This window comes from Coffea arabica, chromosome 2e (assembly GCF_036785885.1).
Source record: "Coffea arabica cultivar ET-39 chromosome 2e, Coffea Arabica ET-39 HiFi, whole genome shotgun sequence".
Taxonomy (NCBI): Eukaryota; Viridiplantae; Streptophyta; class Magnoliopsida; order Gentianales; family Rubiaceae; genus Coffea; species Coffea arabica.
The window spans coordinates 34247835-34275305 of NC_092313.1; the positions used below are offsets into that span (position 1 = coordinate 34247835).

The 27471-nt window shown below is 34.1% G+C and overlaps 1 pseudogene; it reads right to left on the reverse strand.

Annotated features, from left to right (window-relative positions):
* Positions 1-493: 493 nt before the first annotated feature.
* On the reverse strand, positions 494-13674 carry LOC113728998 (probable inactive purple acid phosphatase 27; annotated as a pseudogene).
* Positions 13675-27471: the final 13797 nt, after the last annotated feature.

Genomic DNA, 27471 nt, shown 5'->3' on the forward strand with positions numbered 1-27471 from the left:
AGTCCAATATGCATACTACAATGGAGTCATGTTTTCACGATTATGTGGTCATTAAGTAAAGAATTTTCATCTTTCCAGTACAAAGGTCAATGCTTTTCGTTAGTGATTGACAATAAGACGACACACACCCCCCCCCCCCCCAAACACACACACACACACAAAACAAACTTGAATTGGGGCTGGATTGTAAGACTTGGCATGTACAATTTTATTATATGACTTTGCATGTAGAATTTTATTAGGTTATAGACAACCAATAAACTAATAAGAGATAGTCATTTCTAAATGAAGTTCAATTAAGTTTGTTGGCTTCTATGGTAGTGGAAACAAAAATTATGGAGATTTTGGTTTGCTATGTTGTGTAAGCGTGTATGTTCTATTTCGGGTATTCTCTTGTATAGATTTCCTTGTATAGGGATTTCTACCGATCCAAACACACACTTTTACAAAAAGATAAACTTTTGCTTGCTATATTATAAATGCTCAGTGATCTTTATGCTTTGATGATCCTGATGGTATCTTCGACTTTTCTTGTACTTGAATTTACATACTGCAAGGTTAAAGAAAAGAACATGTTAGACACTTCATCTAAGAGTCCTCTTCACTAAATTAACGTGGCACTGTCTAAGGAATGTAAAATTATTAATTAGAAATGCAAGGTAGAGAAAACTTGTCTGAATTAGCATTTTCAAGTAGTCAAATTATGCATACTACAATATAGTGATGTTTTTCATGATTATGTGCTCATCAAGTGAAGAGTTTTCATCTTTCCAGTACAAAATGTCAATGCCTAAGTATGAATATGGTTTCTAGGCAATATTTCTAAGTACACAATACTTGTCCACTCATTTACTTTATATCAAAACATTTTGCACACAAGTTATTGGTGAAGGGTGGTATGATTTTTGGATCACAAGTTGAGTTCTATCTTGTAAAAAGCGGTTCATGTAATTCTTATTATATTTGGTATAAACTCATATAATTTTAGTATTGTAGCTAACTTAAATTTTATAAGTTGACAAATTTAACTATACACTTATATAACACAAGTTTATACCAAAATTGATAAAAATTACATGCATCAATTTAAATTTTATAAAACTCAACTTGTGAGATCTCTAATCCTTGATTTTTGTAGCTTTACCTCAAGTTTCAATTCTTTCTGTGTTGCGTGGACTCTCACGTAACCAAACTCCGAGATACGAACTAAGCTCCAGCTATTCACCTGTTGATGATGAGACAAAAACATTAACATCCCTTCAATAGAATGCTAATGATGACAATTTTACACTCCAAAACTATTATCACATTCGGTTTAAAATTTGTAGTAAATACGAAATGAGATGCTTATATGTTGGTGATTAAAAATTCACGTTTGACAAAAACTATAGGAAATCACTTTAGACATCCCAATAATTTCTCACTACAATTGCCACAGATAGATTAAAATATATAGCCATTGACGGGATCTGAGCATAGTGATTTTCAATGTTCATATGTATATTGTGACATTTGTGATTGATGTAAATCATTCGGAGAAAGATGCAACTGTGCTAGTTGTTTATTTTTACCCTAGAAATGAGCTGATGGGGACAACCATTCTTGGCCCAAAACAATTTAAAAGAGGCTTTTCCTATGGAACAAGCATGAGGGTTGAAGAAGAATTGACATTGAAAAAAAATTCAATCTACTTACATCACTTGGGAATTTGTCTAATGTAAAGCCAGCCATCCCAATAACAGCATGAACTGGTGCAGTGTAGTTGGAATTGTCATACGTATCAATTCCACTTTCATCTTTCTTGGGCATAGCTTTGCAATCACCCTTGTACACAGCACATGTTCTCTCATAATAATGAACATGACCAAAAAGGGCTAGATCAACCTAGAAAGAGGGCAGTCAGGATTAGTACACGTTCATAAAATAAAGAACTATATCATCTGATAAATGGTTTGAACTCTGATCAGTTGCGTACCTCGTTTGCTAACAGCAATGGTTCCACGGCTTGGACAAAATTATTGTCCACATTTGGATTAAGGAGAAGGCCATGATTGGAGGAGTACATAGGTCTGTGTCTGTAATTCACAATGTTCCTTCACAGTTTGAAATACAAGGAAAAGCACATATGCTATAAAGTTGCATGTATGACTCTTTGGTCAACGACCTAGTTCCCTTGTCATAAAACAAAACTAATGCCGGTAGCCCCATCCATTTCACCATTTTTCTTTCCTCATTTCCCTTCCCATAAAGAAAACTTGTAAAATAGGATTTTCACGGGCATTGCAACTTTTAAAGTTGCAGACAACTCATATCCATTACTTTTCGCATTCTGATGTTATTTTATCCCTTATTCATATGTTATAGGTGGAGGAGTATATTCTCCTCTTGATTTGTAGATACTTTCCTATACCTTTGGCATCCCTAGTGATACAAAATTAATTAAATCAAGAATTGAGAGAGTTGTAAATTGTTTTGTGACTTTCACAGTTACAATGTCTGTCATGCTACTATAATGCAATAAATTTATGCACGCAATATTGGTCTTTCTACAAATATTTGCTAAATGACACAAATATGATGTTGCAATTCAGGTCACATTATGTTAGTATAAAATAAAAGGGCTTTCCGTATGCCTCTTCATCCTTGATTTTTTTTGGGTTATAAGACAAACTCTAGGAAATTAAATCCAAAAGGTAACATGGGGGAAGGCCAAAGTGTACATAGATGCAGGAACACGAAGAACATTGGTGATGCATTTCAGCAGGGATTTCATACCACTAAAGTACTAAACCAACAACCAAAAAAAAAAAAAAGAAAGAAGGAATAAAAAGGAGAAGAAGAATGTTGCAATGCTAAAGAAGATATTTACTTGCTCAGACTTTTCTGTCCAATCATGTTCGGTTGAAATAACGGTAAAGTGAACACTTCCTTGTTCTATAGAATACCATGGCTTATCTTTTTCTGCTGTTGGCATTGGAAAATAAGTTTCATAGGGCACACCACATTCTCCTCCAGAATCTGGAGTGATATACACTGATCCTGAGCTCACATAATCCCTGAAAATATTCCTTATTAATTCATATATAGCATGATAGGCAAAGTATATGTCCATGTAGAAGGACCACTGTAATTGTACCACAATCACTAACAAGACCTTGAAGGTTCTAAAACTACTTGTGTAAACAAATTTATGTATGTAAATTATTAGGTACATACCTATTGTGAAAATATCTAAGATGGTCAAGGGAATTGTGAAGATAATGGACCTACCTCTCATGATTTCCAATTGCTGTCATGTATGAAGTAGTAGAAGCCACAGGGTGGATGAGGTGAAGGAAGAAATCCCATTCCACTAGAAAACCTGTGGCATAGCTTATGTCTCCAATATGAAATATGGAGTCTATATATCCACTTGATACTTCATCAGCTATGGCCTCAATTACTGAAATTGATCCTGGCTGTATATGAAATAAAAAGAATTCCTTGAGTCATTTTGTCAGAGAAAAAATTGAAATGCCATTTTCTTTTGGTTGAACTAGTACGAGAACCCGTACTTTGTACGTCGTACATATTTGTTCTAGTGATATCGCGTACAAAGATAATCCTTTAAAGTTAGAAAGAATAATAGAAGTTTAACTATTTCTGATATTGTATTGCTGCCAACTTTTTCCTCTAATAGAACATATAGAACACTTCTTTACATTAAAAAAAATCTTATTGATTGTATATCGTAGCAGGGGAGCATAGGAAAGCAATAGGAAAGTAAAAAAAAAAAAAAAAAAAAAAGAGAAGTGAAAATTAGAGAATAAGACAATTACTTACTTTACCTCCAGTATTAGCAAAATCTTAAAAAAACATTTGTCAATTTCCAAAAGTTTCAACAGCTAAATACTCAAGCTAAAAGGTTTATTTTCAGAAAGAAAAAAAAAAGGAAATCTTATTAAGAAAAAATTACTATCACCTCACCTACTAATTTGCCTCATGTCTGTTTCCTTAATTGAATCTGATTTGCATGAGAATCAGGAATGGGTGATTCCCAATCACATGTTGAAACATTTATAAGCCTAAATCGGAGCTTAGATTACATATTATGCTGCTTTTTATCTTTTACTGAAGACTTCAACCTAAAGTTCAAACAAATTAAGTTACGTAATAGATATTCCAAAAATAACCTCAAAAGTCAGTAATATGTAAATATTCCCAGCAATAAGAAGTACATTCATCTTTGGCATTTCAAGAAAGTAACTAAAAATTATAATCAGGGACTCAGGGTAATCGACGAAAGAAATCTTAATTACTAAATTACTAAAGAAATTTCCCAAATTTACGCAGATAAAAATTTATATTTAGAGCAAAAATTGAAATATCATTTTGTCTTACCTGAATAAAGTGTTCAAGAGAAGGATCACGAGGGGCCTTGCCCATATCACCAAAGGCAATAAACATTAGTTCATCTGATCCCCCAGCTGGTGGTGTTCTAAATGTGATTCGACCACTCCAACCAGCTGAATCACTGCAACATGTAAGTATTAATGGTGAAATATCTGACAAGAAACTAAAAACAGCTTAAAATGGTAGTAAATGCCCATTGAATTTAGTCCAGAAGAAAGTATGTCTCAATTGTTACATTGTAGATTCATAACAAGAGCCCATCTACAATGCGAAATAGAGTTTATTCTTCCTAAGCTAGACTAGCTTTATTAAATGGGAGAATTTTATGGCACATTTTTATTTCACTTACCAAAATAAAAATAAAATATTCCCATCCTATCAATATTCAAGCTTCATTTCAACTGGAAAGTTAGGATTTTGATAGTTGATGGAGAGATGGATTAATTACCTGCCATATCTGTAAGTGAAATTGCTTGAAGGATAAAGTCCTGTCATCACTGCTGAATGAATGTAGCCTGGATCATGCCAGCCAAAATCACTTGCTGGACTCTTCAGAATTGAGCCTTTAATAATGAAAATAGAGTTTAATCTTGTATGTTTGAATTATACCGGTCTGCAATATTGAAAAAGAAAAATTCCAAGGACTAACAATAGTTCAAGCAGACATCAATCATTAACCTATTGAAACTGCACGTAAACCTCCTTTCCTTTGAAAAAAAAAAAAAAGTCGAAGAGAGGTTTCTTATGTTCTCTGTTCTTTGTTCTCTTTAGTGCTGATATCATCGAATTTTGCATTTATTGTCCATATTAAAGTTATATAGTGGTACAATTAGCAATGATGGATTGACAAGGAAATTTTGGAGGAATTAGTTGCCAAAAAAATAATTGGACGAAAAAAATGAAGTGCATATATGAAACGTTATCTTTCACACTGACACATGCATTAAAGGCTTATATTATTAGCACAAAAATTTCTACAAAACTCGAATTTAGGCCATCTCCAAAAATTTAAAAGACTGTAAATTACAGGGAACATGGAAGAAACATGCATAAACCTGTTGAGTGGAATGGTTTGCAAGCATCTGATACTTTTTCTTCCTAAACATTGCAAGTTGAGTACAAGCCTAACCATAAAATTTGAAGGCAGCTAAGAAGGTTATGGGCATTCAGTCACTTACTACACATGTCGTGTTGAGTAAATGTAGTCACTTGAGATGTTTGGGATTGCCCAAATCCATACTGAACTTCTTGTGGCTTGTCATCTCCACTTACCCATGTTACTCTCATCTGTATTCAAAAGACAACCAAAAAATTCTTTTGTATGTCCTCCTGTGCATAGATAATCTAGCTAAGATGTCTTCAACTAACCAAAAAAAAAAAAAAAAAAAAAGTAAAATTGTTAAATTTTGGAAATACTCCTATATTATTAGACTAATTTCACTTTGCACCCCCAAACTTGTATCATTTTTCCACTTTGCACCCTAAATTAAATTTTGGATGCTTTGCACTCTAAACTCTCAATTTTGGATATTTAATACCCTAAACTTTCAAATTTGACCCATTCAAGTCCAATCAAGGACAACATTATAAAAAGTAAGTGCAAATTAATGATAATGTATTATTTTGTTCTACCTATAATCCCTTGGCTCCTTTTGATGATTTTCAGCAAATTGTCATTGATTTATATGGTCCAAACCACTAATATTGTTAGGAAGATCAGCGAGATAAAAGATGATGCAAAATTATGAAAGTGTATATTTTTTTTAACTACGATATCTTGACTCTTTTTGACTACTTTTAGCAAGTTATCATCAGTTTATATAGTCCTCTATGTCATTAATTTTACTAAAATTGTTATTGATTGGACTTAAATACAACAGACTTAAGAATTTAAGGTGCAAAGTGAAAACGCGTACAAGTTTAGAGGTGTAAAATGGAGTTAGTCCTATATTATTTTCACAAATTATAATTTGCGCCAAATCATTTCATTTTTGACTAGACATGGTAAATCTTAGGCCTAACAAGCTATTTTTACTGCCAAACTTTTATTTTAGTACTCATTAAAAATCGGTTCATCACAAATCAACGATGATCTTATTACGAAAGGATAGAATTTCCACTATATGTATATGGCGGCGAGATTGTTGTATTATTGAGTAGCAATTTCCACTACTTGCAGATTAGTTTGTTAAATATTTGATTAATCATTTAATCGCACCATTTTGGCTTCCTTACAATCTTACGGAAAAAAAAGAGAATAAATTAACAATATACACTTCCTTCTTTCATTAGTATAAAAATCTAACAAGTCCTTAAAATGTATGGGGATTAGTTAATTTGTAGTGTTCTTAACTTGTAAATTTTACTAACTATGGATTAGTTTGTTGATTGTATTACTCATAGCATTATGGGTTCCTTATAGTCTTATAAAGAAAAAGGATAAGATAAAAATATACACCTCCATCTTTCGCCAAGTATAAAATCTCCCAAGTCCCTAAAATGCCAAAAGAAATTTAAGCATGCATGGTACTATCCAACCATAAAGTTTTTTTAGATAAAGTTTAGGAATGCAAATTAAGAATTAGTGAAAATATTCATGGTACCAAGTAAAACTAGTCCAACCAAAAAAGCCACTCTTTTTTTTATTATAATACATTATTTTTTTCAAAAAAAATCCTAATAATATTTGAAGCTTCAAAAGATATATAAGATTAGTGACTTACAGATGTTCCTGTTGAATCAATGCTGGAGAGATGTCCATATAAAGGTTTTTGGGGATTGACAAAGCTAGCAGAATCAGACATGGCCAAGATGCAAGGAGTCTCAAATCCACCAGCAAAGAAGACAAATTTTATGTCTGTTCTGATGTTAATAACATCAAATGATAGAGTGGCTCCACAGGTGCTAACTACGCACTCCCCATCCACATATTTTTTGCATTCATTTTTCTTGCAACTCAAATAATCTGGATCATTGCTTGCATATTGTGCCTGCATTATTGTCGTAAAGTTATAATTTCCATCCTTCATTTTCCTTTTTTTTTTGGTAATTTAGTATTAGGGCACAAAAAAAATGGAATTTAACAGCTAGCTGCTTTTGTTAGTTTTCCTGTAAAGATTAGTGTCTGTTCAATGTATTTGAGGTTTTGGCATCTTATAAATTTTACCTTCTGATTTTTTTTTTTGTTAATAAAATTGTTTGTTTGGATAAAAAAAAAAAGAGGGAACTGAATATCCCGGTTACAAATGTTTAAGTTTTGTTCTTTTAAATTACTTGCCTGTGAAAATAATTTAATTTCGCCGTATTCTTCATACATCCTATTGTTTAATTCTCTTATGTAAAAGTGGCAGAAGAAATTACTTAGTACTGACCGACTTGAATATTTTTGGATACTAAATTTCTATACAAGCTGGCAAGAAAAATTAATTGAAAAATAAAAAAGGAAAAAAAAGAAAAATATTTAGAGATAGAGAATTATTGGACAAAACTCTAGATCAGCAATATCTTAGCAATTAAATTTTCTCCAGCTTTGTACCTTGATCATAATGTCTTCGAAATAAAACAAAAATTATATTACTATGTTCAATCTGGTATGCTTTTGAAATACTATGGAAAAAAACTATTTTAATTTGTCTTTTAGCTAGAAACTTATACATATAAAGAATATTTTGGAAATTAAAAAACATACTCAAATAAATTTATCTTAAATTTATCAATTGTTATGGTGCAATTTCTCTGACAATAGCAGAGAATTCTAGTCCCAAAATTACTTTTTCTCATTACGAGAAAACAATATTACTTTCTTTGTCAATATTTTTTAAAAAAAAATCTGTATACTTTATTTAAAATCAAATAAAACTATTTTGCGCTTAACTAATTGTACTGACTCCGTAAGACATGGCGAGAGAATATTAGATAGAGCACCCAAGCGGGCCGTAATACATGGCGAGAGAATATGATACCACAATCTTACCGGTAAATGGATCCACTTTTGACGGATCTGGCACACCAGGCACCAGCGTATCTCTTACCTAAAGGCACAAAAGATTTTGTTGCGTGGCCCTTGTTATGACTGAAATATCTGCATACATTTTTTTCTTTTGATGGATTGTCAATGGAGCGGATCAGTCCGAGCTTGGCCCAAAAAAACCTCACCGAGCCTAAGGTTTAATTGCCTTGGGCAGAATTTGAATGTAATTATTAATGCCGAACTAAATGTGAGTTGAGTTTAAATTATATTAGATTCAGACCTGATTCAAGTTTAGTCTATATATGAGTATAATTATATATATAAAATATATACAATAATATCTATAATTTATAATTATCTATACTATGAATAAAGGGAGAAGAAGGGGTTTGGAGTAAAAAAAAAATTTCACTTTATATGCTTTCTAAACTACCCTTGATGATGAGGGAATTTTTGGTATAAACAAAAAGTTATCTATCTTTGATAACTAAACACTACCAATATGCTTTTTATTAAGTAATATGTATTTTTTCATATTCTATTTTTAACTTAATTAGTAAATCCTAATTTTAATTAGCAGCCACCAATTATAGTTATGAATAACTACCAAATAACTACTTTTTATAACTTTTATGTTGGTGAACTTTTTATGTATGTATTTTCAAAATATAAAACCAATTTTCTTGAAAATGATTTCAATAAATATACTCAAAATATTTCACAAATATTTTCCTATTAGTTGCACATACATTAGTGTGTGCCTTGACTACTAGTACATATTACGACATAAAATGTTAATAATTTATATGTAAAATTGTCTTAATTCATAATTATAAAATATATATTATATATAATTATGTATTTAATTATGAGTTTGGGGCAAACCTGATTTGAGCCCGAAGTTTATATAATAGTGTGAGTTGACTTCGAGGCTTTTTAATATGAGTCCGAGGTTTGAAAATTCATATAACTTGTGAGTCAAGTTTGGGATTGTTGGAACCCAACTCAAAAAACCTAATTAACACCCCTAAAAATTACCACATTTCTGAGGGATAAATACAAACATAGAAATACCTAAAATTAAGGAGATGGATTATCTTTTGATTTATTTCTATAAGTTGTATATTGCTTAATATAGGATTTCATTTCTTCTTTTTAGTGCTTTTATAAGGTTAAGGTGATGTTTGTTCACCCAAAAAAAAAGAGGAGTTCTCTCACTGTATAGGTAGTAAATCTGTAATGCAATACTAAGAAAATTGAATTGATCTATTAAGCTTATATTGTTAATATTTCACCATCTTCTTTTTTAACAAATAAATAACTATAATATATATACGGACATACATGGAACAAGAAAATTTGCTTTGAGGGATGAACTTCAGTTTTTCTAAAACTATATAACATACAATATTTTCAAGTTTTTGTGGCGGGAAAACCTTTAAACCTATAAAGAAATTTTTTTTTAAAATTATTTGTGGGAATATAGCTCTAAATCCTGGAACCAAGACGTAATCTTAATACAAAATTCGACGGAGTGTGAGAAATGTCTGAGTAACCTAGTTACAAGAAAAAAATAAGGGTAGACACATTTTACCCTTTTTGTGCGTAATTATGTTGTCATTACAGTAAGTTCTCATCCTAGCTAGAAAAAGAAAATGTATGAAATACTTATGTACTATTGTTATCTGGTTGGGGCGAATATATAGGTGAGTACCATGCCTAAGAGGCAAATGCTGTCCAATTAATGCAAATTCTTACTGGTAACTGAATAAAGGATTGGATAACTATGTTGATTGTCTTAGATTAAGTCCTAATGATTGTCAAAACTTCTACTTTGTATTGAAACTAGTTTTGTACCCATTCGTTGAATGGGAATTGTCTAAAAATAATAAATTATTTAGTGTAGTTCATAAAAATATTTTCATAAAATACAAACTTATTGTATAATCTATTATAACCTTTCTTAAATACATTGTTATTCAAAAATAGTCTTATAATGTAAATTTAAACATCTAATTCAGTGATTAATAATTCGAAATGCAAAAAAAAAAAATCGACAATATGATGACATTCAAAAACTTGAAAATAGGGAAGATCAAATCTTGGCTGATCTTATGTAAACAAAAGAATGGCCAACCCGTTACCAAAACATCAATTTTGGTACTTAACATAAATGGCTTAAAGGTTAATATAAAAAGAAAAGAAGCCGAATGAAATATTAATAAAAGATAAGAATTCAGAATCAATCAAGTCACAGGAACATAGCAACCTTCTAAATCTGTTCATGACTAATAGAAACCAAAACGAAAACATAAGATGTATTTTGCTATTAAGTCAAAAACATAAAAAATCTAAATAGTCTGATGTATATTGCATGACGTGAACTGCTGTATGACAATGAACTTGATGCCTTGCCATTTATGTAATCAATGACACCTTCTTGTTCTTTAGAAGCTTTCTATCAAAGTCTAAAAAAAAAACATTGAAAACTGCACAAAATTTTTTTAACCCCAAAAACCTAGAAAATAAAAAAATTTAATACGTTGTTGAAGACAATTAATAAATTGTCAAAGGCAATTAAAAAATCGTGTGAAAACACATAGTTTAAAAGGCCACTTTTAAATCACTAACCAAAAAAACAATATTTGTTCTACTTGAATTGAAGAGTACTAAACTGCAGTCAGGTTCTTAATATGATACGCTATCAAGGTTTTGGTAACTTATGGCTGGCAACTCACTTGGACGACATAAAAGACTTTTGCTCAATGTTTAGGAAATGCTCATTTGATAGTTTGCCTGTTGCTATGGATAGACTCAGTACTAAACTGAGTAGATTAGCTATGATTATACTTTGAGGATGAAATTTCAGTTCATCAGTGGCCTAGTCCACTTTTGTAAAGACCAATTTGAGCCCTTGCTCAACCTATGTAATTTTACTTCCTTATTATAATAAAATTCTATCGTTTCAGGAAAAAAAAAAAGAATTGAAGAGTGAATCCATAAATTGAAATAACAAATTAATTACAAAAACCTTGCCAGAAATAAAAACCAAACTGTAACTTTTGAAGACTTGAAAAATTCAAATTCAATGACCCAACTATGAAAAAGGTGTAGGAAATTACAGACCACATACAGCGAGCACAAACAAAGTCCAAATGCGGTCCTTGCATTGAAGGGAATAAAAATGAAGTTCCAAATCCGGTCCTTGCATTGAAAAAAAAAATTCCAAAAACATTGTGGAAAAGTGTAAACATCTGCATTGCTTGATAAAGTAATAAGTAATAGATCGATAACCATATATATGAGTAAAAATGTAGAGTATCTTCGATAGCGATAATCTGATAAAGATAATCTAATATTTGAATTGATATTTCGAACTTTTGAGTTGAAGATGAGAGAGAGTTAAAAACATAATTCAAAATTATTTATACTAATCCCCTAGAAATTTAGGCTTGACGATTAGGGTTAAGGGAAAAAAAGGTGAGAGAATGGAAGAGATAATTATGGAAGGATTATCTAGAATTGTAAAGTCAAGAGAAAAAAGAGGGATAGAATAGCATAAGTTATTAGGGGGTTGACTCATAGAGCGCGTTGCACCTACTTGCTATGTCGATAAGCCACATAGGAAAGAGATAAACTAAAAGGATATGGATGAGAATAAGACTTTATTATATATATATATATATATATATATATATATATATATATATATATATATGATTTATTAAGAATCCTATTAGGAAACTACCTGCCGTCTCGTTAAGCCACGTAGGAAAGAGAAAACATGAAGGGATAAGAATGAGGATACGACTTTATTATATATATATATATGATTTCAAGATTTTCACTGACCTATCCTATTATAATTGACCTATCTATATTTTTTTCTTAACTAGAGTAATTATGTGCTAAACTTTTTGCGTTTCATGTTGGTCCTTGTACAATAGAAAGCCAAATTCATAGACCTATAACAAAACTTCCAAGTAATTAAAATGTATTACCGATAATTTAAGACTGTGATTAACAAGTTCTTCTATTGGCAAGGCATATAGAATTGGATTAATCTTTTTTACAACGCTAAAGTATACATCAATTAATCTGAATGCATGTCACATTATTTGAATTCAAATTTGAACATTAAATTTTATACATGTGACATGTATCAAGATCCGATAGTGTATTTACTATTAGTATATAAAAAATTTACCCTATAAAATTTTGTCTAAAATTATAGCAAAATAAATTACGGCCTCTAGTACCTTCACGGGGTAATGGCAGAGAAGTGGAAGTTTACTTAGGTCCCCTGTCTGCTGATATTGAATTGCGTTCAAGGGACAGGCTGATATGCTGCAAGTTCAAAAGTTTATTGCTTAAACAAGAAAGAGAATATCAAGTGTCAAACCAAGCTCAAGTGCTTTATCTTTGAAACGATATTTCCCAAATTATTTCTAGTTTCGTGCCATGCCTTCATGCCAGATTTGAAATCTGCGAGAATCTTGGAATTGAGGGTCAACCATTTAGTCATTTATTGGTTTTCTGAACAATTTATTTAGATTTTGTATAACACTGGGTCAAGTGTTAAATTTTTGAAAAAGTAATGTTAATTCAGAAAGGTTTAATTCGGGGTAAGCTATGTGTGTCCTTTGACTAGTGGTGGATAATCCTTGTCGAGTTTTTCAGAAATAAAGTCAGAGGAAGCCTTAGTAATCTTTTCATTATGCAAAAGAAAACCTTTCAAAATCTGCATGTATGAAAAAACTTGATGCAAGTATCTATAGATGTGTTATAGCCAAAAAAAGATAATTATGTCTAAAACGCAAAAAAAAAAGTGTAAATTACATCAAACCTTAGAGAAAATCAATGCAAATTAACCTTTGGGAAAATGATAAATTATGAACTGGTACTCCCAGACAAGTGTCCGGTCGAATTAACGCTGCGAAATAAATTCAACAAAAACTTTCTTACTCGGCATAAGAAGGGGAGATCATAGCAACCCAATGATTCTCGGCCGGAAGTAAAACTCCACTAATATTAACCGTGACAAATTGATCATCCGAAAGCTGTGGGCCTGATGTAATGTTGATTTTAAGATATGGGTTTGAATTGGAACAATAAAAATTATTTTTCCGATTTAGTAATCGAAATTCAGATATTGCAGTGTAATTTCGCTATTCAAAGGTGATGTCCTCAAGTTCTCTTGAAGACATAGGTGAAGAAGAAGAAGAAGAAAATCCCAGAAAGATAGCAGAGACAGCTAAGAAAAGCTTCAAGAGAATGGATGATTCCATGAAAGATAGTGTTGAAGATAACATGGTTCTTGGTACTGTGTATATATGCATAACCTTATATAGTATATGTTAAAAGTGGCATTCTTTGAAACATTTAAAATGGTGACAAAAAAATTTTTTTTTTGTGTAATTAACAGCGCATCACTGCATTAATTTCTTGAGTCAACGATTTTGAAGATAGCCCTAATTAGTTTCTCTCTTTGATTATTTTTCTTTTAGATTAATCGCTGGAATGAAGTTGGAATATGCAGAGATTCTTTTATGTACTATTTTTACTTTCCATCTTCTTGGATATTAGTGTTCTTCAATTTAAATATTATAGTTTTATCACCTTCTTTCATTTTGTCGTAGAGGGAATATTATTATGTTCGTATGCATGTAAATCTAGAAATTGAAAAAATTTCTGGTAATATTATAGGATTAATTTTTCCTACATTGATAATGTATATACTGTCAATCTTGGATGAATGACAACTATGCAAAATTTGAATTTGAAATTCAACTTTTGCATATATATCATAAATCTAATATAATTAGGCAAAATTTTTGAATTTCTTTATTGTAATTGGTTGGCAATATTTGTATTGAATTATTACAAGGACAAGAATTATCATTCTTGAGTGCTTTTTCTGTTGGGCATGAGAAAATTTACAGCTCAGGTATTTCCAACTCAATCAATTTAATTGGGCTGCGTGTAATTACCAGGGATAGCCAAGTGACCAGAGGAGGACATTTAGAGTTTTTGTCACTATTAGGTTTAGTATTCAAGTTTTGTATCTGATAGTTGTGGATAGGAAACACAAGAAGGGTAGGAGGGAAAAAAAAATTTTAAAACTAGAGTGAAAAAAGATTGGGCTGCTGCGAAAAATGCTATCTTTAGGAAATACCTTCAGCCAGCACCAAACAAACCCCCCTCCTCCCCCCCCCCCAAAATATGTGGGTGTATGTTGTGTGTGTATATATATATATATATATATATATATATATATATATATATATATATATGAATGTATGTGTGTGTATGTATGTATATAACTATTGGGACTTGGTCCAATAGTCAAGAAAAGTTTCTTTAAAACTCTTTTCACCCCTTAAACCCTGAGCAAATTATCCAGGTAGTTACTAAATTTTTTTAATAGTCAATAGTTGGCCACTCAATTATTGGTAGTATGTTTTTACCCATTAAACTATTAAAAGTGTAAATTTTTGGGTCATTCCATCTAATTTTCACCAGTAACTTTATTAGATCTAAGGATCTGCACAATTTGCGAGACATACTATTAATAGTTAGAACTAATAGAATTAAAGGCAAAATTAGACGGAATGACGTAAAATTTACACATTTAATAATTTAGTGAGTAAAAACATACTATTAATAGTTGAATGGTCAAAACTCGATTATTTGAAAAGGTTAATGGCTATCGAGATAATTTGCTCCTCAAGCTCCATATAAGCCCATTTGGACTTCCTCCCCCATAGTGTAAGAGTAGGATGGATTGTTACTGTTTCGTAATAACCTAAATCTACAACTAGAATAAGGCGATTAAAAGATAGTCGTAAGCATAAATTGTTTTGTATGTCCCTGGATTTTTTTCAAAAGGTTCAATTCGAACTATCAATGGTTCACTTGGTTAAACGAAAGTCTTGGAATCTTTTGACATCAACATTTTTGGAAGGTTTGAGGGAAAACCTTTCATTCTGGAAAGAGACTAAGGCTCTGTTTGATAAAACTGAATCTGAATTCTGAACTCTGAATTCTGAATTCTGAATACTGAAACAATTAATTTGCTGAATATTAAGCACTGAAAAGAGATATATGAATATCTGAATCTTAATGCTGAACATATTTATACTGTTTGATAAACATTTATAACTTAATGCTTAATAAGCTAAATTGTACAATTTTGCCCTTCTATCTTTTAATCCAAAAAGGAAATAGAACCTATGATTTAATTAGCTTAAAATTGTTAGGTATGAAAATGACAATATTTATATTTAAATCAAAGTACTATAAAAGAAGAAATATATTATGGAAAGTCCAAATATCGGTGCAAATATATTTTTAAATCAAAGTTTGACAAGAAAAGTCCAAATATAAGCAAAAGGAAGCTGCAATAAACAAGTTTTAAATTCACACCAAATTATATAGAAATTTAATTACTTCAATGGAAAAATGTTGACGCAAAACAACAAATAATCAATTGGAAATAATGAATTTGAGATCGGTGAGTACGGTAGCAATAAAAAAAAATTGGGAGGAAAAAAATGACAAAATTATGAAAGAGTAGAAAGATGGAAAAAGATGAGGAGTAGACAGATATGAGGAGCATGAAGAAATTGTAAAAAAGTCATTAAATAGAGAGAAAATAGAAGTAGAAAGCCATTAGATAGAGAATGTCAGATTGTTTAATTAGATAAGGATTTTGAATGTAATTAACAAACAAGGATAGATTTGGTAGATAAGATAAAGTAGTTGAAGTAAATCTCTTGATTCTTATCAAATTAAGCATTCAGTTATGATTCTTGTGCTGAAAAAAATACATACAAATTCAGCACCACTTAATAAGTTCAGCAGAAAAATTTTTATTTATCAAACACCCAAAACATCTGAATGTCTGAATGAATCCAGTTTCAGCACTTTTTTATGTTATCAAACAGACACTAAGAAAAACATTTTCAAGTAACGGCTGAGAATAAAAGTACTTCAACTTTGCAAAATGCTTAATCCCTCTACTGTAACAGATAAGAATTTCCTCCTTGGGGGAAGGGGGAAAAAAATGAAGATAAGAATTTCTTCCTGAAAGTTAGGAGACTCATCTCTTTTTTGGTTTAAATTCCCACGTTAATTTTACTAGTTCTCAAACTCGGAACACTAGGATTGGATTATTTAGCTTTTTAAAATTCAACTCCTGAGGACAGCACAAGTACATTAATAACACCCAATCTAAACACTTAAAAAACACCCAACCAAAATCTCAAGACATATTATTACCTCCCTCCCCCTTAAAAAACACCCTACCCTTAAATTTTTTTTTCCTGTGCAAGTGAGGATTCTAAAGCAATATGACTTTTAACTCTATTCCTACCAGTTCAACAAACTTGCTGCGTACATTAATTTAAATTGTTAGGGGACTGCTTCTCGATTTGCCATGAGTTTTTAATGTTTCCACGATTGAAGACTATATGATGTTCCATACGCACCATGTACATTTTGTCAATAGAAAATTTCATATATATTTTGAGGCATGTGACTTGATTTACATGTCATGTGGGGTGTTTTCAAGAATCTGTGTAGAACAGCTTTCTGCCTTTCACGTTATTTTGAAATAAATATGACAACATATCGATATTTTCAAAAATCTTAACAAGATATGTAGAACAGCTTTCTGCCTTTCACGTTATTTTGAAATAAATATGACAACATACCGATATTTTCAAAAATCTTAACAAGATAAGTTTCTAGGCTTGCACATACGGTGTAGGCACTGCTCATGTGTTATTGATACTAATAAGAAAGGCACACCTTATGTGTATGCGTATTCAAAGAAAAATCGATAAATACTAATACAAGAAATATAGAAATTATTGGTAGATTATGATTTTGAAAAATTGAATATATACTTTTATTTTATAAATATGAGTTAATCTTATATACACTGATAATATATACACTATCATTGTTAGATGTATGATACATAAGCAAAATTTAGATTTCAAATTTAAATTCAGATGAGTTGTTATGCATATAATAATGATATGTATATACTGTCAATGTATATATAAGATTAATCCTATAAATATGTGTTGCAGCTATGAATTGTGATAGCCTTGTAGTAGTTCGTCATATGGGAGTAAAATAGGCGATCTACGAGGTGACAATTTCTTTTAACATCATATTGCTGCTTTATATGCAGATAGCTATGCCTAGACAGTTGATAAACATATACTAGTTAACTAGTCAAGGAATATAATCATCATGTTATCAATACGAAAAAAATTTTGATTTTCGAGGTTTTAAGTATCTAATCGATTTCACAGAATTAGAATAAGTCATTATGACAGCTTGAATCTTGTGTATGATTTAAGATAAGTTCAATATTTTATGGTACTTCCAGAATACTTGGAGTTCTCATATTAAATATTACTCCATGCCTGTGAGAATTATGATTAACAATTAGGACGTGTCCTTTCTAGTTTACTACATTTCTGTCTAACTGTTTCATGCCATTAATTAAGGTGACACTTAGAAAATTTATGAGATGTCATTATAAAGATTCTTTACTCCTGTACTTAAGAATGGCCACAACATCTTAGCTATTTGTTAAATAAATTTATAATAAATGTTTTCTTGTCATTGAATTCAAAATATCGTTGCTTGTACAACTCAACATATCGCATTCTAAAACTTATCATTCAAATTTGGTGCCTTGAAAATGCTCAGCTACCACAATTTTTTGCATTAAATAATAGAATTCTATATGTTAGCTTAATTTTCTTATACATATTGGACTCCTGAGGAGATATAATTTTTCTAAGAGTGAATGGCCCAAAAGGTCACTAAACTATTAAAAATGGCATCCTTTGGTCACTAAACTTTTTTTGTGGCCAAAAAGGTCACTAAACTCGCAAAAACTCTCCAGCGTTGTCATTTTACCGAATTTCAACGGTTTCTCATCCGGTGGCATGGGCAACGTGGAATGGAGGAATATAGTCAAAGGGCAAAAATGTCCAAAAGATTATTGAAACAGGTGGAGCCATAGATTGTCTCGTTCCCAAACCACTTTTGAACCCCTAAATTGACTTCGTCTTCTCCGGCGATAAAAATAGAGACTGTAATTTACAGATCTCAATCTAGCGACGGCATCTGGAACCACACAGCTGCCGCTGCCCTTCGGGCACGCCTCCTACGCTCTTGCAGCATGCCCTCTTCGGGCAATACGGTGTAATACGCGAAGCAGCTGAGCCATAGCTCTTCGATCGCTATATTCTTGCGATAGCGAAAACGTGGTTCATAGTCTAAGAAAGAGTGGTTCGAATCGAAGATCTTCCCGAGACGGCCCGAGGCAGTTCCTTGACCAACTCCGGGTCCAATAGAAGCAAGCCCAACTCTAATCCAGCAAGCATGTGAAGGTGGGAATAGATTCAATCGATCGCTCTCGCCTGCCAATAATAAGCTTGACCGGGCAAATGCAGAATCATCATAGGTAAGAAGCACAACACCATGTTCCCTCTTTCCTGTCGCAACTAGTCCCATTCTTCTGTGAGCTAGGTCCACGGTTGCTACTTCGATAGTCTCTGGAAAAGGGAACAAAAACAAAACTATATGGTCAGTCACTTCGGGCTACTTTTTGGGGATCGTGATACTCGGGCTTATGAATGGAAGGAAATCCCCTCTCCAAGTGTGTTACTCTTTAGGGGAAAATCCCGGCCTGGGGCCTTCTCGTCCGCCCTGTACTCTGCTTCAGCACTAGAACGAGCAACCAAACTCCGTTTTTGAAAGTAAAAAGAAGTGACGAGATTTCAACCCACCAACTGAACCCTTTGCGGTAGCCGGTGTTGGCTAGCAAGTTTTGGTAACACAGGTATGGCTCCGTCCGAGGATCAGTTATTGCGTAGGTAGTGAGTAGATGAATTGATGGTCCGACCCTTCATTCCAGCGAGGAGCGACTCATTGGAGCTTCGTTCACGTCAGGGTCCGGGGTAGGCGTCTATTTTTATCGAGATTGGGTTGGTGTTCAGTGTACTAAGGTTAAGGTTAAAGTACAAGATCGAAAAGAATGCATTGCATGAACATTGAGATGCCCAAGATCAAAGGAAGGAGGGGAAGAATCAACAAGAAAGAGAGAGGTAAGGCCCTGAGAAGAATCTTTTACCTTTACCTTTTAGGCTTTATTCATTTTCTTTTCTCTGAGAAGAATGGGATAGCATAGCACTCCCTTCAACGACTGCCCTCGGCAGCCCACTGGTGATGGGTGAGAGCACACGACTGCAGAAATACAAAAAAAAAAAAGTATCATTCTTTTCTTTTCTTTTTCTGTAAAAAAAAAAAAACATTTTTCTGGGTAAATATATATGTAGTGGAGTCACTCTTCTTTCTTTTTTTTTTGGCCGGGTGTAGTCATTAGAACTACCAAGACTCTTTCCAGCTCAGCTAGGTGGCCGGCGAAGGAAATCGAAGACTAAGCAAATAATGGGTATGGCTCGAAAGACCACGTTGAGAAAGCAGTGATGAAACTTGTGGGCTCAAAGGGGTCATCGTCGTCGGAGTTGGATGTGGGGTTGGGGTTAGTGGTGGGACGGATAGGGAGAGTGGGGAGGTCGGAAGTGACGAGACAGAGAGGAGAGTGAATCTCGGTCACAGCTAGTAAACTTCTGCACTGGGTCAAATTGGAAAGTGAAGTGTTCACAGCCAGTAAACTTCACCGGAGAAGACGAAGTGAATGTCGGTTGATTGGTCAACTTTGGGAACGAAACAGTCTGTGAGTTCACTTGCCCCAATAATCTTTTGGACATTTTTGCCCATATCAGAATATTTATTCAATTCAAGACCCTTGTAACCGGATGAGAAACCGCTGAAATTCGGTAAAATGACTCCGCTGAAAAATTTTTGCGAGTTTAGTGATCTTTTCGGCCATAAAAAAAGTTTGGTGACCAAAGGATGCCATTTTTAATAGTTTAGTGACCTTTTGGGCCATTCACTCTTTTTCTAAACGGGTAGCAGGAACAGATAAAATTACAATTATTTATAGGCAATAATGTAAAACAAAGGCAGAAGAAAAAGGAAACTTTACTGGAACTCATGCGTTTAAAGAGAAAGGTATAGTGAAAGAGGTAATTTTTACCAAGCATGTTTGCGTGAAACCTGGGCTGAATTCCGCTCTGAACCTTGAAACCATACACACACTCTCACTTTAGCTCTTAAACTTGAATTTTGAAATTTTTTTGGGTCTAATATCAATAATCTATTCTACTCTCTCCTATACCATAGGGGAAGGAGGGAGCCCAACTAAGTTTGTATGGAATTGGAGGTGAGCCTTTAGATCGAACAAGTGTACTACTGTATTTTTTGATGGAAAGAAACACTATACTTCCCCTTAATACACTAGGCAGGATTTGAACCCCGACCTGATGCAGGGAATGAATTTATATTTTAAAAGGTAAAGTGTTTAAAATTAAAATTTAAAAACTAAAGTGAGATGAATTTCATACTTTAGCAGGTAAAGTACCCAAAACTAAAGTTTATGGATTAAAATAAAATTGCGTTTATAGTTTAAGGATCCATTGTGAAATTTAGTCTAAAACCTGACTATAAAAGCAAATTACTGTACTCTACGATTTACCAAGCACCTGATGTTCGGAATGAATTTATGTTTTAGGCCTTTTGCCTATTGTAACCAAAAAGGACCATATTGAAATCTTGAAAGTTGACATGATGGTATAAAACACAATGTTAATTTTACCTTACTAATAACAAGAAGTAAGATATTATAGAGTTGATGCCACCATACAATTTTGGTTCCTCTGAATGCCAATGCTAGTGAAGTGGGAATATTGTTTGTCAACTTACATTTGAAACAATCCTACATAAGATTGTTGCTTATTTTATTGCATCCAAATTTGGTACTCCAATGCATTTTAGAGAAGAGGGTTCAAGATCAAAGAATATTCTGATTCAGTTTCTGAAATACGGGTCCAATATCAAAGGCATTTTCTGGATCCAAATTGTGTTCAAGTGGGAAAGATATCACTGTAATCTAGTAAATCTTTTTTTTTTTTTAAAGCAAAGAAAAAAATGATTAGAACAGCCATTTGATCCCCATCAAAATCTGCATTGAATCCCTTACAAACTAATGGATGTAAACAAATAGCACGCCCTTCTACTAAAACGGGCTGGAATGCCTGTATGCCTAATCTATGCAGAGTTGGTGCTCTATTCAGCAATACGGGATGCCCCTGCATAACTTCCTGAAGTATTTCCCATACAATGGGTATTGTGTACAATTGTTGTATGTACTTTTTGTTGTCTAATTATACTCTTTAGTCTTCGCTTGTGAACTAACTAATATTCTAATACTCCAAAATCAGCCAGAAAGAAAGTGCCTTGTGACCTAAACTCCCATATCACATGTCGGGTGAGGTCTTTTAAACATATATCTCGTCTAGTCAATTAACTTGTACTAGCACTTTGAGAGTAATTATAATAGCTGTCTTTGTTACTTCAATTATGCCAAACTCTAAACTTTTTCAGATTTAGTTAAAATTGCCACACACAACTAACCAAGATTTCACAATAGTAATTGATATAGACTTGCACACAAACTAAGTAAATTCAAATGCCAGAGAGAGAGAGAGAGGGAGGGGGGGAGGGGAAGAAAAGAATTTTGAAATGGCTCAGCCTTGCAGCCTAACTTTACTGCCAAAAATCTTTCTCCCTTAGAATTTTAAAATCATATCACTATTTTGATTGAGTCACCTTCTTTGCAATGGTGAAACTCCTTTTCCTTCTTTTATCGTTTTTCTAATGTTCAACCACTTCCTACTTTTGAGATGAATTCACTACCAAGCAAACCGTAATTTATTGTACAACTCGACTAATTGCCTGTATCCAAACATACTTTACTGAACTACTTGAACTCTCTAGACAATTTTGTAACACAACAGTTCTCGTTTTTACAACCAGAAACTCTGTTGGATGTGAACTTTTCTGCAACTTAAAAGGAAGAAAGACTTATTTGAACAAGTGTCGATTGGAAAGCAACAGGAAAGAAGCCAATTATTGATTTGGGCCAATGCTTTTTGCACTTCAATGAAAAGTTTTAAGCACTCCACATTCACTATTTTTTAACCAACTTCACAAAAAGGCATTTGGGCTAGAATCTAAACTAATAATATTGCCATTTTCATGATAGAAACTTTAATTAGATTTTGCTATAACTAAGAAAAATTTAATCTAACTACCTTATCACAAAAGTTATAACAAAACATAATAAAGAAAAGAAACACAGTTCAAGTTTAATCTTTCAATTCTTTGTGAGTTTTGTTCGTAGCATATATTGACTAGAAGAAGATATGAGCATTTTTGCGATGAAGAGGAAATATGAAACAAAAAAAAAGAAGTTAAAAACTAAAACTATTTTTAAAGTGAGGAACATAAGGACACTTTTAGTTTTAAATTTTCTACATGATTATTCTAACAATTTTTCCAAGTAATCACATGTCCAATTGGTAGTGAGTAAAAAGAACCTTCTACCCTGATTCTTTACATTTCAAATGGTGGAAAGGCTTAGATGTTGCAACGAACTTACCATTTGCGAGGGACCGATTGGTGGAGTGCTACTTTTGGATTTGGGGAGTGTATTTTGAGCCCAAATATTGCTTCGCTAGAGAAGTGCTAACAAAATTAATCTCCATCACTTCCATCATTGACTACATTTATGATGTCTATGCCACTCTGGATGAATTAATCATTTTCACAGATGCGATAGAACGGTACTTTTACTTTTTTGTCTATTTTTTACCCCTTTCAAATCCTCTTTAAGCTTTTCAATATGTATGTATGAAGTACGTATAGGCTTCAGTCCTAAGTCCCTTGCAATTTTTGTAACAATAATTTGGTGGCCTGAATGAATGATACCCAGGTGGCACAGCAATGAATTGGATCGATTACCATCTTATGTGAGACACTGTTACCGTGCCATGCTGGATGTTTACAAAGAATTCGAGGAAAACTTGGCCAAGGAAGGCAAACCAGATAGAGTCAATTATTCAAAATTAGAGGTAATATGCTTGGATTAACGCTTTTCTGGGCTAACTTGCAAATTCTGATGGATCGAGATTCCAAGGTAGATCATTTCACAATCATACATGTGAAGTTGTATTCCAATTTCCACATGTGGGATTCATTATGAGAGTCATATATTTGTTAGATGGTCTATTCGCAGAGTATATTACAAATTTGTCGTTTGATTATTAGAGTATCGTATGGAGATAGATTAACTCAAAAATTAATGTGATTTTTGTTCCATCTTCCAGATGAAAAAGTTAGTGAAGGGATATCTTCAAGAGGATATATGGTTTCACAATGGCTACGTCCCAATAGTTGAGGAGCACATGAAGGTTGCACTTGTCACAGGAGCATACATGATGCTAGCAACAACTTCCATGGTTGGAATGGGAGATTCTTTGACTACACAAACTTTTGATTGGGTAACAAACGAACCATTAATCGTTAGAGCTGCATCAGTCATTTGAAGATTAAAGGACGACATGGCGGGCCACGAGGTTTATATCAAATAATTTACGATTGTAAATTAATTGTCTGTTGTATACAGGTCTCACGAGTAATATCTTATGTGGTGCAGTTTGAGCAAGAAAGAAGTCATTTGGCCGGTTTTTTTTTTATAATTCTGGCTTTTGATTGAAAAAAGCATTATTGTTGTAAAACTAATAAACTACTATAGTATGAATGGAGATATTAGAGAAAGAATTAGAGAAATGGAGCATTATATTCTTACGTTCCAACAAATACAAAGTCATCCCAAAAGATGTCAATGTACCTCTATATATAGGTACTATAAGATTAAAGGTGCATCAATCCTATTAAAAATCCATTACTACAAGAATATGAAGAACCTTATGAAACGGTTTTTCCACTATATTAATAGATTTATGGATTGTTACTTCTATACATAATGAAGCAATGAATCAAGAATTAATCCTCTTGGAAATACAAAGGGACATCCACACTTTTAGTTATTTCCTAATACTCTCCCTTGGATGTCCATTACACAAAGAATATGTCTCGTTAAAATCTTACTAGGGAAAAATCCATCGGGACAAAAATCCTAGTGAAGGAAAAAGAGTACACTATTCTTGTGTATTAATTTCTTTCTCTGATGCAAACATCATTTGAGATCTTTTAATCGTCACATTCCAATATTCTTCACCAATTTGTCAAATGTTGCCGTTGGCAATGCCTTGGTAAATAAATCCGCCAAATTATTATCTGATAGGATTTGTTGCACATCAATTTCACCATTCTTTTGCAAATCATGAGTAAAAAAAAATTTGGTGAAATGTGTTTCGTTCTATCTCCTTTAATATATCCTCCTTTCAATTGGGCTATACAAGTTGCATTATCTTCATATAATATAGTTGGAGGATTTTCTTTTTTGGAGGATAAAAAAGAAGGATTTATCTTCAAACTTCAAGAACCATATGATCTTAAATCATGTGTACCACATGTTTGACATAATGCCTAAAGAGTAAAGTAACCTGGGATATGGTTTGCTAGCCAAAGGTAAGGTCCATCCCGGTTCAAAAGAAAACGATCTCTTTTCTTTTCATAATAGAAGGTAAGGTTTCGGTACTAAGGTTTTGAAGGAGTGGCTTGGGCAGGGTTGCAGCAGTCCATGGCTGCCCTCCGGCCACCTGATGGGGGGCATCCTGCCCCCCCTACTTTCAACGCAAATCCTTTTTAGAGTTGTTTACGAACAATTCACCGCAGCCGACGCTTGCCTTTGCGGCAGAGGAGGCTACACACAAAGGGGAACTTGTGCTGATTTTCCCACAGGCAGCGGTGGAAGCTATGGCCAGTCCGTTTCGTTTCGCATTGGTTGGGAAATTCTCCAAAGGTAGACCGAAGTTGGAGGAGGTGAGGAAGTTCGTTGCATCATTGGATTTGCGTGAGAACTCGTCGGTGGGCTTGTTGGACACACGACATGTGTTGATTCAGTTGCACAATGAAGTTGACTTCCATCGTGTATGGTTTAGGAGGATATGGTATGTATCTTTCTTTCCCATGAGAGTATTCAAATGGACCACGGACTTCCATGTTGACAGGGAATCGTCGATGGTTCCGCTGTGGCTCCAATTACCAAAACTTCCGATACACTTTTTCAATAAGGAGGTGATTTTCCAGATTGCTTCTATGGTGGGTAACCCTTTGTTGGTTGATGCGGCTACACTTGCAATGTCACGGCCAAGTGTGGCACGGGTGTGTGTTGAGATGGATTTATTGCGGCCAACGCCGTTGCGGGTTTGGATTGGCAATGGAAATCACGCTGGTTTCTAGATACTGCTCACATTGTTTCCGCCAAGGTCACGATGTGGAGACTTGCCATGTGTTGAAGCCCGAGTTGCGGAGAGTCTCCGGTCATCATGCCAAGAATACTGGAACAAGACAACTCCGTTTGGTAGAGACGGCGAATACAGAAATGCCTGATGGGCCTGCGGAGGGTAATGGGGAATTGCCATCAGTGTTGCTGCAAGAGGCAGCAGCGGTTGATGGAGCAAAGGGAGAAGTTACGGGGGCTGTAGCTGGCAACGATGATTACGGTCAATCACTAGGTGGTGTGTCTCACGGGCAGCGAGCAGGGATTGAGCAAGGGGACCAGGTACGGCAGACCTCTGTTCCTACTCCAGTGGAGCAAGAGAGGAAGACAGAGGCGAACTGTGGGACGGTGGCGGTGGAAGGTATTGAAGCGGTGCTGCGACATGAGGGAGGAGGAGGGGGGAAGGTTTTAAGGCTGCGGAGAGTGGGCTGCCCGCAAGGGTGGTGGTGCGTTCTGCTGAGGGGCAAGTGGAAGACATATAGAACATTCAACGAAGGGTGGGTAACCTCTCCCCTAGGAGAGAAGATCGTGTCTGAGGGGAGGTGTCACCACTAGAGACGGGGCATATAGAAAGGGGGCTATTTCTGATACCCTGGCGCAAGAAGAAGTGGTTCGTAAGGAGAAAATGGATGCAAGGTCGCGTGGTCTCCGGGCTGGTCTTCCGTCAGATAGAACACTACGCTCCATGGTTAGTTCTTCAACAAATTATTTTTCTGTCCTTTCTGATGATTAAGTTACTTTTTTGGAATATAAGAGGGGTAGCTCGTGCTCCTAACTTAAGACGGTTAAGGAAACTTATTAAACTGTATAATCTTCAATTGGTGATTGTTGTTGAACCTAAGTTGAGGGTGGAATCGATCACTGATATTAGAATTAAATTGGGGATGGATTGTTGCATGTCCAATCATTGGGGTTCTGTTTGGGTTTTCTATCGGTCGTTGTTTACGTATCAGACTGCCGGGGAGACTCCCCAACATTTAACTATTAGAGTGCAATCTCATCTTTTCCAAGACTTTATTTTTCTGTCTTGTATACATGTGAAGTGTATGGATCAGGAGAGGGAGGATTTGTGGAGTGCACTTTTGAGGGATAAACCTGCCTTGAACCCGTGATTTTTGGTGGGAGATTTCAATGTGGTCACAAAGACCGAGGAGAAGAGGGGTGGTTTGCCATTTAGACCGTCTGAGGGGTTAGACTTTTTGAATTTCATTGCAGTGGTTAGAGTCAGTGATGCGGGATTCTTTGGGTCAAGGTATACCTGGTGTAATAATCGATCCGGAACGATGCGGATTTGGAAGCGTTTGGATCGATTACTTCTGTGTGGGCGATCTTTGGAGCTTCCGTTCCAAGTCATGATACAACATTTAGGCCGTGACCCGTCGGATCATGCTCCTCTGTTGCTGTCGGTGGCTACTTGGCTAGACAACAAGCCCAGGCTGTTTCGTTTCTTAAACATCTAGACCACTCATCCTGGTTTACTGGGGGTTATTAAGGATTGTTGGGCTCAGCCAGTCAATGGCTCTCCTTTGCAAGTATTGGCCTCAAGGTTGAGGAATGTTAAAAATACCCTGAAGTAATGGTCTAGGATGACATTTAGGGATATTTTTTAGGGGGCCCGTAATGCAGAGCGTGTGGTAGCCGAGGCTGAGACGGAGTACGACCTGGATCCGACAGAGCAACGGCGGAGTGAGTTACATCATGCTCGGGC